The sequence below is a fragment of the Mesoplodon bidens genome, assembly GCF_964165515.1.
Source record: "Mesoplodon bidens genome assembly, chromosome: 12".
Classification (NCBI taxonomy): domain Eukaryota; kingdom Metazoa; phylum Chordata; class Mammalia; order Artiodactyla; family Ziphiidae; genus Mesoplodon; species Mesoplodon bidens.
Genome location: NC_138168.1, coordinates 25,436,016 through 25,448,358, shown reverse-complemented (window position 1 = coordinate 25,448,358; position 12,343 = coordinate 25,436,016).

The window sequence follows — 12,343 nt, the reverse complement described above, 5'->3', positions numbered from 1 at the left end:
TATAATTTAAATAAGAATCTTCATAGTAATAGCTCTTTAAAAGCAGCACCAGCTGTTCCAATTGTTCTGCTAAGCTGAGGACAAAATGGTGGTCAGGCTAATAAACGCAAAGGAATGTTGAGGGTCTTCTCAGCCGTGGACACCACTGCTGTTGCCAAATTGCAGAAGTGAGCGAATACCGGTCCCCTTGGCCTCATCTAACCACTTCCACAGAAGACCCAACTGCCTACAACCTGTGCATGGTACAGAGTTTATGACAGTGAAGCAGTCGTGGACCACCAGACACTAATTGCTTCTAAAAGACAATTTAATGGGTTTCTTCTGTGCTCATGTGTTGCCTGATCCCTAAAACATCCCAGATTTGAGAAAAAAAGAAGCAGCCCAAGCCTCCCACAGAAGGCAGGAGATACAGGAGGCCGGACTTCCAGTGCCTTCCCTTCCCCTGGGGTAGGAGGAAATTTTGACCTCCAGGGAGAAAGTGGTCTCTGCTTCTAATTTCCAGGGCGTTCTGCCATCTCAGCCTTGCCATTTAACAGTCTTTTCTCGTTCGTGTTTGTCACTTCCCAAGAAATGAGTTTGAATATAACTGAATAATGCTGCACAATGTAAGTTTCCTCAGTCTTACATAGAAGAGGTAGGAGCTCTGTATCCAACAGGCAAATGAGTGCAGCACCGGGCCTCCGCTGCGTACCCAACCTCATAGCAGACTCTGCAGCCACTTCTTCCCCACCCAGAAGGGGCAGGAGCTGTATTTGTATGCTGAGTGATTGTGTTGGAGGAACAAAGTATTTTCAGGCACAATGCTTGGATGAAAGACTATAGAAACCCAAGTCCAAAGTCGTTACCTCTGTTGGCTCCTCTTCCTCTGTTAAAACCTTGTAAATGGCATTCATGCAGTCTGAGTCATGAACTTACTGCTGTGTACCAATTCATTTCACTGAGTGAGTCCTAGTCACTTACATTTTGAAGGGTGTAGTCAAGGCGTTAGAGCTGACTAATGAAGCTTTCCAACATGCACACCATTTACTGTAAGACATGCTAGACCCACACAGTTAAATTACACGTCATTTAATCTCCCAAAGCAGCAGAGAGCTTGAATAGGTGGGATTCAGCTCTGAATCAGTCACTTAAAGGTTTACCCTGTAATCTTGGTATTTAGTTAACATTCAGGAAAGAGCATAACCATGCAAGTTATTCAGGGCTGCCCAGTAGGTTGGAAACTATAGGTGTGAACACAGAGTATATTATTTTCACAACCTTAACTGAAATTGTTCACATTTTGGCAATATGGTGACCACTGTGAATAAATAAAATCTCTCATCTAATGGCTTCTCAGCTACCAAGAATGTAAGCAAAACTCGACCTTCATTTCTAAAATGCCTCAAAGTCATGCTCTACGAATGAAATTCAACCTCACCTAAGTGCAAAGCCATGGAATCGCCACTGTGGGGCACCCAAGGTTGGGTCCATCATGGTCCCTTCCCTCTAGGAGTCCGCATCCAAGTGGGAGATGAACATCCTACCAGGCATAATGGAGTAAGTGCCTATTGAAGAAACGAGCTCCTTCCGTGGAAGGCGGGAGGAAGGAGACCATAATTCTGACCCGCAGATCAGGGAAGGTGACAGAAGGAAAGTGGATCTACAGGATGAAGGGGATTTCAGTTGGAGAAGAATGAGAAGGATGGCATTCCAGAAAGGTGGAATAACAGGACCGATGGCATGGAGGCATGAAACCTTTACAAATGCTGAAGCTATACAGTTATGTCTACTCCTAAATCCCACTACGTGTCCTGCCTACACTATGCTCAAAGCATAGAGGTCTCGAAAAAAAAAGAAGCCTAATATTGCCTCTCCTTCTGTACTCTAAAGATACCTGAAGACTCCCAAGCACCCTTTTCACAGTCATGGTCAGAAGGAACTAAACAGTATCTTTATTATTCCATACCCAGACCATGACAATAGCTCTTTATTGATCTCCTGGCCATGGGTTCTGCTTCTGATCCATTTTGCACACTGAAGCCTTATGAATCTTCCTAAAAGATGCATTTCTTCAGGTAAGAAGAACTCATGGAGTAGAAGAACTTGCAGTCCTCTTCTAGGGCATCCTAATGTTCAAAAGATAAAGCCCAGGGCTCCCTGGTGGCACAGTGGTTGAGAGTCCGCCTGCCGATGCAGGGGACACAGGTTCGTGCCCCGGTCCAGGAAGATCCCACATGCCACGGAGCGGCTGGGCCCATGAGCCATGGCCGCTGAGCCTGTGCTCCGCAACGGGAGAGGCCACAATAGTGAGAGGCCCGCGTAACACACACACACAAAAAATAAAAATAAAGTCTTAATAAGATTTTAACTCAGGAATTCCCTGGCAGTACATTGGTTAGGACTCTGCCCTTTCACTGCTGAGGGCCCATGTTCAGTCCCTGGTCGGGGAAATAAGATTCCACAAGCCACGTGGTATGGCCAAAAAAAAAAAAACCACACCTCACATAATATTTGGTCTAGTGAACTTCCTCATGACTATTTTAAATGATCGTTTATTTATTTGCTCAACAAACATTGACTGTGCCCACACTGTGCCAGGCACTGTTCCAAGTCCATGGGGATACACTGGTAAACATGACAGAAGTGGCCCTACAGAGTTTAGTAAGAACTAAAATGGTAATATTAAAATGAAGTGGGAGACTTCCCTGGTGGCACAGTGGTTAAGAATCCACCTGCCAATGCAGGGGACACGGGTTCGAGCCCTGGTGCACACAGCAATGAAGACCCAACACAGCCAAAAATAAATAAATAAATAAATTTTTTAAAGAAATGAAGTGATATGTAATAGGGAAGAACCTTTGTATTCTATTACAAGTTAATCACTAAAGGGATGTTTTCTGTAAGTTTAAATTATACATAATGGCCCATCTCTGGGAACCCTGCCTCCCAGGTAATGAGCGTTAAGCTAAAATACCTTTGTTCAGCTCACAGGAAACATCCTGACCAGAACCCACTACTGAATGGCTGCAAGAAGGAAAAAATGAACACATCCCCTCCAGAGTCTGGCTGGAACCAGGACTTTACCCCCTCCCCTTTAGTGTAAAAGAGGCCTGAATTCTAACTTGGGGAAGGTGATTCTTCGGGACGTTAGTCCATCATCTTCTCGGTCTTCGGGCTTCTGGGATAAAATTGCTATTCCTTGCCCCAACACTTCATCTCTTGATTGATTGGCCTGTTGTGCAGTGAGCAGTACAGGCTAGGACTCGGTAACAGGCCAGAAGATGTATCTGATGTGCACTCACACACCCACACTCCAATTCAGCACAGCAGGGACTAGGTAACTAGATTAGCCAGCAAAAGACAGATGCTCCTTGATTTCACTGGCAGATTACCTGTCCACCACATTTTACTTGCCCTTCTGAAGAGGGTGACACCTATAAACATTGCTAAAGTTTTAAATAGGGACAACTTGATATATTTCCTAATTAATGTTCCTATTCTTTCTCTTACAACAAATTATTTTCAATTTTTTTCTGAGATGCTTTCCATTGCACCTTTACACAAGAGTAATGCCTTCACAAGAATTTCAGCTTTACAGAAATTGAGTGCCTAAGATCTGCTTGGTTCACAATAACAGCAATCAACTTGAGCTAGCTTAATTGAAAGGGAAGTTTTATTCTAATGTTACAGGGGTAGTTCATTAAACCCAGGGGCACGAAGGCAGCCATGCTTCAGAAGGGTCAAGAGCAAAGACCCAGGAAGCCATTGGGGACCTCTCCACTTCTCCTTATTTCTCTTAGGACACCTGTCTCTCCTCTCTCTTCAGATGGTCTTTCTCTGGGTGATTGGCCTCTGCTTGAGTTTTCACCAACTCAGTTCAGGCCATGCTGTCTCTGAATCCCAACACCAAATTTCTGGGAGTGAGACTCTCATTGGCTAAGCTTAGGTTTACCTTGCTCTAATCAACTGCAACAGGGCTTGGTATCCATAGCACAAATATGGCTGCCAGGGTCCCGTCACTAGGAGAAGCATGGTGAGCTGGGAAGATCATCAGAAAGGTATCTGCAATACCAGGAAAATGCGACTCCACAGCCACCTAGCACTGAGAAATTTCTTTCAAGATTCAGTACCTTACAAGTTACTCTGCTAGACAGGAATAGAAAGAAAAGGAAGAATATGTTTAACAGTTAAACCCAACATCCCTTTCCATTTAAATTTTACATTACATCAGAGCAGTGGTTCTCAAGCCTTGTGATCTCAAGGCCCCTTTACAATCTCAAAAGTTATAGATGACCCCAATAAGCTTTCCTTTATGTGGGTTATATCTATTGGTATTTACCATATAAACATTAAAACTGAAAAATTTTTAAATATTTATTTTAAAATAAAAATAAGCCCGTTAAATGTTAACATAAATATGTATATGCAAGATAATTGCATTTTCCAAAGCAAAAAATTTTTCAGTGAGAAGAGTGGCATTGTTTTTATCTTTTTATAAATCTCCTTTAATGTCTAGCTTTATAGACTGCAAATATATTTTCACATCTCCTGCTTTCAATCTATTGTGATATCACACATCACATGCCCTCTGGAAAAATCCACTGTACACTCCTGAGAGAATGAAAAAAAAAAAAAAGAAACAAACAAAGTCTTAGTCTTATTATAAAAAGAAGTTTGATCACACATACCCCTGAAAATGTCTCAAGGACCTCCAGGCATCTCCAGACCATACCTTGAACTACTGCATTACAGATTACCTACCATTTGCATGTAAGTGAACATCTAAATTAAACAAAGCAATTTGGCTCGTAGGAGTAATTTTTTCTACCTCCATATAAACTGACTCATCCAATAGGACTCCCTACAGTAATCATATTATCCTAATTTGATGAATCCACAAGTCAATTGAATTTGATAAATTTCATTGATAAATAAATAGTAGGAAATGACAGTTACTGAAAAGAGCTTTGCAGAAGAGCAGCCCCAGAATTAAAACCTGAGTACTCTACATATTAGCTGTCTGATATCTGGCAAATTCTTCAAACCTCAGTGTCCCCATTTTTAAATAGGCATCATAACGATAGTTATTCTTGAGGTATGAAGACTGAGTGAGATCATAAAGTGCTTGACCTAATACACAACGAATTGTGAGTATTCAGTATATTAGCTGTTTTTTATTATTTTTTGTTACTTGGCCTATCTGTGCCCACAGCCATTAAAGATGAATCTTTCTTTATACTTGGAGAATTAGTCCTAAAAGTGAGGACTTACATCTTGTTTCCTAGATGTCTCTACACCACAGGAAAAAATGCCAAATAGCTACATCACGAAGATGGCTATTGGGCACACAGTCATTCTGGAGGCAATGAGGTTACCTTCCATCCACACAGCTGGCTTAGAAAGTGATGGGTCTCACTGAGATATTCTGGGAAATGCTTTCACATGGGCTGGGAAAAATAAAATATATTTGAATCTGGTTAGCATACTACTGGTTCTACTCCCAAACTTTTATTTTATACCTTGATTCAAATGATTTGTCTCTTGGAGCCTTACAGAAGTTTCTCTTTTGGTTAATAGAAAAAGGTGCGGGTTAGTGCTTTCTGGTTGGTTACTTGCAAATCCAATTCCATTCTATCTAAACGTCACCTTCTACAAATGAACCTATTTACAAAACAGAAATAGTCACAGATGTAGAAAACAAATTTATGGTTACCAAGGGGAAAGCGGGGGAGGGATAAACTGGGAGATTGGCATTGACATATACACCCTACTATATAGGAAATAGATGGCTAATAAGGACCTACTGTATAGCACGGGGAACGCTACCCAATACTCTGTAATGTCCTATATGGGAATAGAATCTAAAAAAGAGTGTATATGTGTATATGTATAACTGATTCACTTTGCTGTACAGCAGAAACTAACACAACGTTGTAAACCAACTATACCCCAATAAAAATTAATTTTAAGAAATAAATCAATAAAAGTCATCTTCATCTGTTCCAAATCGACAGAAAGTGAGGAAGAGGGGGGTTAACCATTTGCTTATGGGGTCATCACCACCCATATAAAATAAGTAGTTAAGGAAATGGGAGCCAGATCACTGCTCTCTGGCTTCCCCTAAGCTTTCTTCACCCTCATTTAATAACTTTTGTTGAAGACACAAACTTCCTAAGTTATTTAATTTTCTTTATCCAATGCCAGCATATTTTTATAAAATGAAACAGGAAAATATCTCCTTGGAGCACCTGCTGAGTGGCCAAAGACAACAGACGTTTTTTATGAGACAGTACATTTGCACAGGAAAGAAACGAAGAGAATAAGACATCATCCCACGTAGCCATGAATAAGTTTCCTCCAGGTCTTACTCCTACTCTCCTGCCAAACTACTGACCCAGAGTCTGGGACCCAATATGCCATAACATAGAGCCAGGAAATAGCTCGGTTACTTGGCAAGTATAATTACTTGATTCGGAGAATATCCTTTTCTCCAGTTATCTTTTACACTAAAGCACTTTCCCATGAGATTCATAAGGAAACCTTTAGATTCCTCTTTACTCTAAACTCACCAAAAACGAACAACTAAAATCCAGCACCTTCGGTTTAATTTTAATGAGGGAAGGCAACAAAACATTAATCCAGGATGACATAAAGCAGAACAACATTTTTATAAAAAATTGTATCAGCAGCATCACAAAGCACACACTGATAAGTTACGAAGATTTCATGTTTGGATCAAATAATAAAATGTTTATTTATATGATTTTTTTAGCTTTTCTAAAGCTAAAAGGCTCACATTTTTGTTAGATGCTTTTCATAATTGAGAGTACACTTCTTCCAGCTTCTCCTGGGTTGGTGGTTTGGCAGGACATAGTGACAGTAGCACCTGTATAAAGGTTTTAGTGCTCACACAATACCATGTCTATCCCCTTGCCTCCTTCCTCATGTAAGTGTATTGCCTCTTGTAAAAGATATTTGTTATCTCAGGCCACCTAGCACATGCTTCAAGACAATACTTTGCTGTTTCATTGTATAAGAAAATACTGGTGGGAGTTCCCTTGCGGTCCAGTGGTTAGGACTCGGCATTTTCACTGCTGTGGCCCAGGTTCAATCCCTGGTCGGGGAACTAAGATCCCACAAGCCATGTGGTATGGCCAAAAAAAAAAAAGAAAAAGGAAAATTAAATAACATGTATTTGATTTCTCAAAAATATTATTTACATATATTTTATTTCTTAATAAACATTATCATATATAGTAATATGATTTTAAAAATGGTAATCATTCCAAAAATTGGGGGGAGTTAATATTCAAGTTTGTATACAAGCTTGAATAAAAATAAAAATAAATGTCTCATATTAATAGAGAATAAAAATAAATGTCTCATATTAATAGAGAATAAAAATAAATGTCTCATATTAATAGACAATGTGTTGGAGGAGAGGCTAATCAGGAAGTGTGATCCCTAAAAGCAAGGGGTACAATTGCCCACAAATCCTTGTCTCCTGGGCAAGTTTAACCATGGAAAATACCAGGGCTCTACTCATTTCATATCTCGTAAAATACAGGAGAAGACTGGGAGCCTTAGCACTTAAGGATTCATTGCTGAGCAGAGCCATTAAGGATTTCAGCATTTTCTTTAGCTGTGTCACAGCAATAGTATTAACTCTAATGTTCCATGTGGACCTGAGTACTCACCAGTCAAATGAAATTATAGATCAAAGCATTAGAAATTTTGCAGAATGATATTAAATAGTATGCAGAAAGCTAGAATGGGACTTTTTTTAATGCACATTTATTTTTGCCCCCAAAATAAAGACAAGGAGAATCTTTCCAAGATCATGCCCTAAAGTAATCTAAAGTAATTCTGAAGAATAAGTAATTCTGAGAATTCTGAAGGATAAAGTTTAGGAGTGAGCAAAATAAAGAGTTTTTCATTTTTCCATGGAAAGAGAAAAAAAATCACTCAAAAAAGATTCTTGAAATTTTTCCATTATTCTAAAGCTCCTTGTTTGTGGAAACTATCCAATTTTCCAAAGAAAACATTATCCTTAGATCTTTGTACTAGAGCATATTTATTGTTATGATTTAAAAGTTACTGTACTTTTATTATTACTATTAACTATCTTTTTTAACACTGGAATCATTTCTGATGCCAAAGAAAATATTTTTTATCAGCAGGTTTACCATATTAATTTAATAAAACAAATAAGAAATCAAGCCATAAGATCATTAGGCAAGAACAGACAACAAGATTCCATTTCTAGTAATGGCTAAGTAGCTCATATTAGACCAATCCTCTCAAAGTGACAATTATAAACTCTGGACAAAACACACAAAAAACCCATCTCTGAAGCCATTTGAGAGCAGCCAAAAGCAGGCAAAAAACTGGTGGCCAACATTTAGAGGAAATGCTTGGCACTTGGATAATTGCCCATTTTTCATGTCCTTTTGCCTGAGGGCAGTCCACAATTCATGTCACTAGAAAGTGACTAAAACTTGAATAGAAACCTCACTGGCTCAGTAATCAGAAGACAACATTCAGGGCAATAGCAGCTGGAAAGTGAAGGGGAAAATACTGGAAAGAAGAGAGCCACAGAGGGGAAGCCCCAAATTCTACATATAAACTCTGGCCAAATCTTTGGCCAACCCTAAACTAAGCATATGTTGTGCCAATACCAAGAAGCCCAGCTAAGGCTAAAAGAACTAAACAGAAATTTCAATTGCTACATAACACAAGGGAATTTAGAATTTGAGATAGGCCATGTTAATTGCCTGCTAAAACAAAGCAATACTCTTCAGAGTAACATAAGAGAATCCAGGGTCTCTACAATATACTATTCACAATATGCATGATATAATCTAAAATTACTAGACATAAGGAGAGACAAGAAAATATGACTCATATACAAGAGAAATGACAGTCAAGGGAGACCAACTCTAAGATGATTTAAATATTAGAAATAACAAATAGGGTTTTAAAAGAGCCATTACAATTATGCTCAAATATATGAAGTTTCAAATATACTAATAATGAATGAACAGACTGAAAATCACCAGAGAGAAATGGAAATTATAAAAGAATCAAATGGAAATACTGGAATTAAAAATATATAATACCTGAAATAAAAAATTCATTGGATGGGCATAACAGTGGATTGGAAATAACGAAAGAGTCAGTCAATGTGAAGTTAGATCAAGAGAATTATCCGATTGAAGAACAGAGAGAAAAAATTTGAAAAAAATAAAGAAAGCTTCAGAGACTTGTGAGAAAATAGGAAATAGTAGTACATAATAATATAACATGTAATTATAGTCACAGATGAGAAAAAATAGCGAGAAGGGCCAAAAAAAAAAACTTTTGAAAAAAAGGATGCAAAAAATTTCCAAATTTGGTAAAGAATATACATTTACAGATTCAAGAATCTCAGTGAACCCCAAGCAGAATAAATAAAAACTATACCTATGTACATCTTAGTCAAAATGCTAGAACCCAAAGATCAAAAGAAAATCTTGAAAGCATCAGAGAAAAACAACACAAAATTATATACAGGGAAATAATGTTACAGACCATAGCTGATTTCTCATTGGGGGAAAAAGAAAAAAAAAATGGAACAATATCTTTAAACTGAAGAGGGAAAGAAAGAAAGAGGGGAGGGAGGGAGGGAGAGAGACAAGGAAAGAAAGGAAGGAGGGAGAGAGGGACGGAGAGGGAAGGAAGGAGGGAAGGCAGGAAGGAAGGCAGGAAGGAAGGAAGGAAGGAAGGAAGGAAGGAAGGATGGATGGAAAGAAGGAAGGGAGGGTGGAGGGAGGGAGGGAGGGAGGGAGGAAGGGAGGACTAGGATTCTTTATCCAGTGAAAATCCCGGTTCAAACTGAAGGAAAAGTAAAGGCATTTTTATATAAATGAAAACTAAGAACGTTTGTTGTCAGCACTTACAAGAAATACTTAAGTTCTTCAGGCTGAAGAGAAATGGTAACAGGTAGAAACCTGGATCTCCCAAAAGAATCTTCAAAAATGATAAACAGGGCTTCCCTGGTGGCGCAGTGGTTGAGAGTCCGCCTGCCGATGCGGGGGACACGGGCTCGTGCCCCGGTTCGGGAAGATCCCACATGCCGCAGAGCGGCTGGGCCCGTGAGCCATGGCCGCTGAGCCTGCGCGTCCGGAGTCTGTGCTCCACAACGGGAGAGGCCACAACAGTGAGAGGCCCATGTACCGCTAAAAAAAAAAAAAAAAAAAAAGATAAATATGTGGGTAAATATAAAAAACAATCTTTCTGCTCTTTTCCTTAAAATACATCTTACTGTTTAAGGTAAAAATTATAGCATTGTATTGTGGGGTTTATTTCACATGGTTATGTGATATGTATGACACCTGGAAGCATAAAGGAAGTAAGTGCAGATAATCAGGCCAAGTGGAAATTTCCTGACAGCCTTTTCTTTTTCTCAATGTACAACTTACATTCAGTAAAGTGCACAAATCTAAGTGTAGAGTTGGATGATTTTTTTTAATTTTATTGAAGTATAGTTGATTTACAATGTTGTGTGCATTTCTACTGTAGCAGATGGATGAATTTTTACATATGCATTCACCCAGGTAACCACCACCAAGATAAAGATTTGAAACATTCCGGCTCCCCCAGAAGTTCCCCTCACGGCCCCTCCCATTTGATGCCACTCTTCTCGCCTCTGTCACCCCAGAAGAGCTGAACCTGTCCTGACAACCATTTCTCCCCCATGTTTACTTTTCCTGCCTCTTAGTCCTCTATCCTCCACTTGTGATCTTTAAGGCTGTATTGATTGGCACCCCTGTCAAAGGCTCATGCGAGGGAGATGTGTATCTATTCCTCAACGCTAGAAGAATAGACAAATTCATTTCTGAAACAGGAGGCATGAGGCTGAAAAAGACAAAAGGGCGTGGAAAGAGGAGAGGAAGGAGGATATTTACTTGAACATGCCGACCTAGCAACTCCGTGGAATGAAAACAAACACTTCTTTTCCATGATAACTCCACTTTCCCTCACAAGCCTGTAAACAGCCGCAGAGACTGCCTAGGATGATCTCGAAGGACTTCCCGCTCCAATTTTCTCTGATTTTACAGCCTCTGCAAGTAGGCTTCAGAGTTCTTCCCCAGAGCAGTTCCAGCAGGGCTGAGTGCCCAAGGCAGCCAAAAGCACCCTGGCTTCAAGTCCCAAAACTTGTTAATGATGATGCTGTTGGCCTTGAGTGCAGGCTTGCTGATTAGGAGGCGGTAGGTAGGGAATGCAGCAAGCTCTGAAGATAAGTGAATTCATTACAGCAGGGTGTGCGGTGATGCTCACATCAAAAGCCAGCATCACGTTTGGTAGCACAGGGAGATCAGCTCGGTGCTCTGTGACCACCTAGAGGGGGTGGGATAGGGAGGGCTGGAGGGAGACGCAAGAGGGAGGGGATAAGGGGATATATGTATACGTATAGCTGATTCACTTTGTTATAAAGCAGAAACTAACACAACACTGTAAAGCAGTTATACTCCAATAAAGATGGTAAAAAAAAAAAAAGACATGCATAGTATATACACTACCAAATGTAAAATAGATAGCTAGTGGGAAGCAGCCACATAGCACAGGGAGATCAGGTGAGTGCTTTGTGACCACCTAGAGGGGTGGGATAGGGAGGGTGGGAGGAAGACGCAGGAGGGAGGGGATATGGGGAAATATGTATACATACAGCTGATGCACTTTGTTATACAGCGGAAACTAACACAAAAGTGTAAAGCAATTATACTCCAATAAAGATGTAAAAAAAAAAAAAAAAAGCCAACAGCCTGAACGGGTCTTTGATCTCTAGCTCAGTACCCTTTCAAGTTGTTCCGTTTCTCCTGCCCAGAAAGTTCTTACTTCTTTTCCCCTTGGTTTCTGGGGAGAATTCTAATAAGAGTGACCTCCAGCCCCATGTACCCACACAGTGCTGAGCACATAAGGGGTTGGAACACCAGCCTGAATCCACAGCCAGCTCCCTGCATGGCAGCATGGCCAAAGCCTCCAGTCCCCAGCCACACAAAATAAGAGCACAGCTTTCCTTTTAAGAGCAGCTCATGCACCAGGAGACCTGTACAAGATTGCTCTCAGCAGCATTGCTGATATGAGCCTAAACTAGAAAGAGCTCAAATAGCCAGCAACAACAAAATGATTACATTGTTATGTGTCCTAACAATGGAATACTATACAGCCAGGAAAACGGCCAAACCACAGCTCCGGGGAATCACATGGACACCTCTCACAGACATAATATTGGGTGAAAGAAACCAGCAGGACAATAATAATACTGTACAATCCCATTTATATAAATTGTAAAGCATGCAAGACTAGATTATAGTGTTTCTAA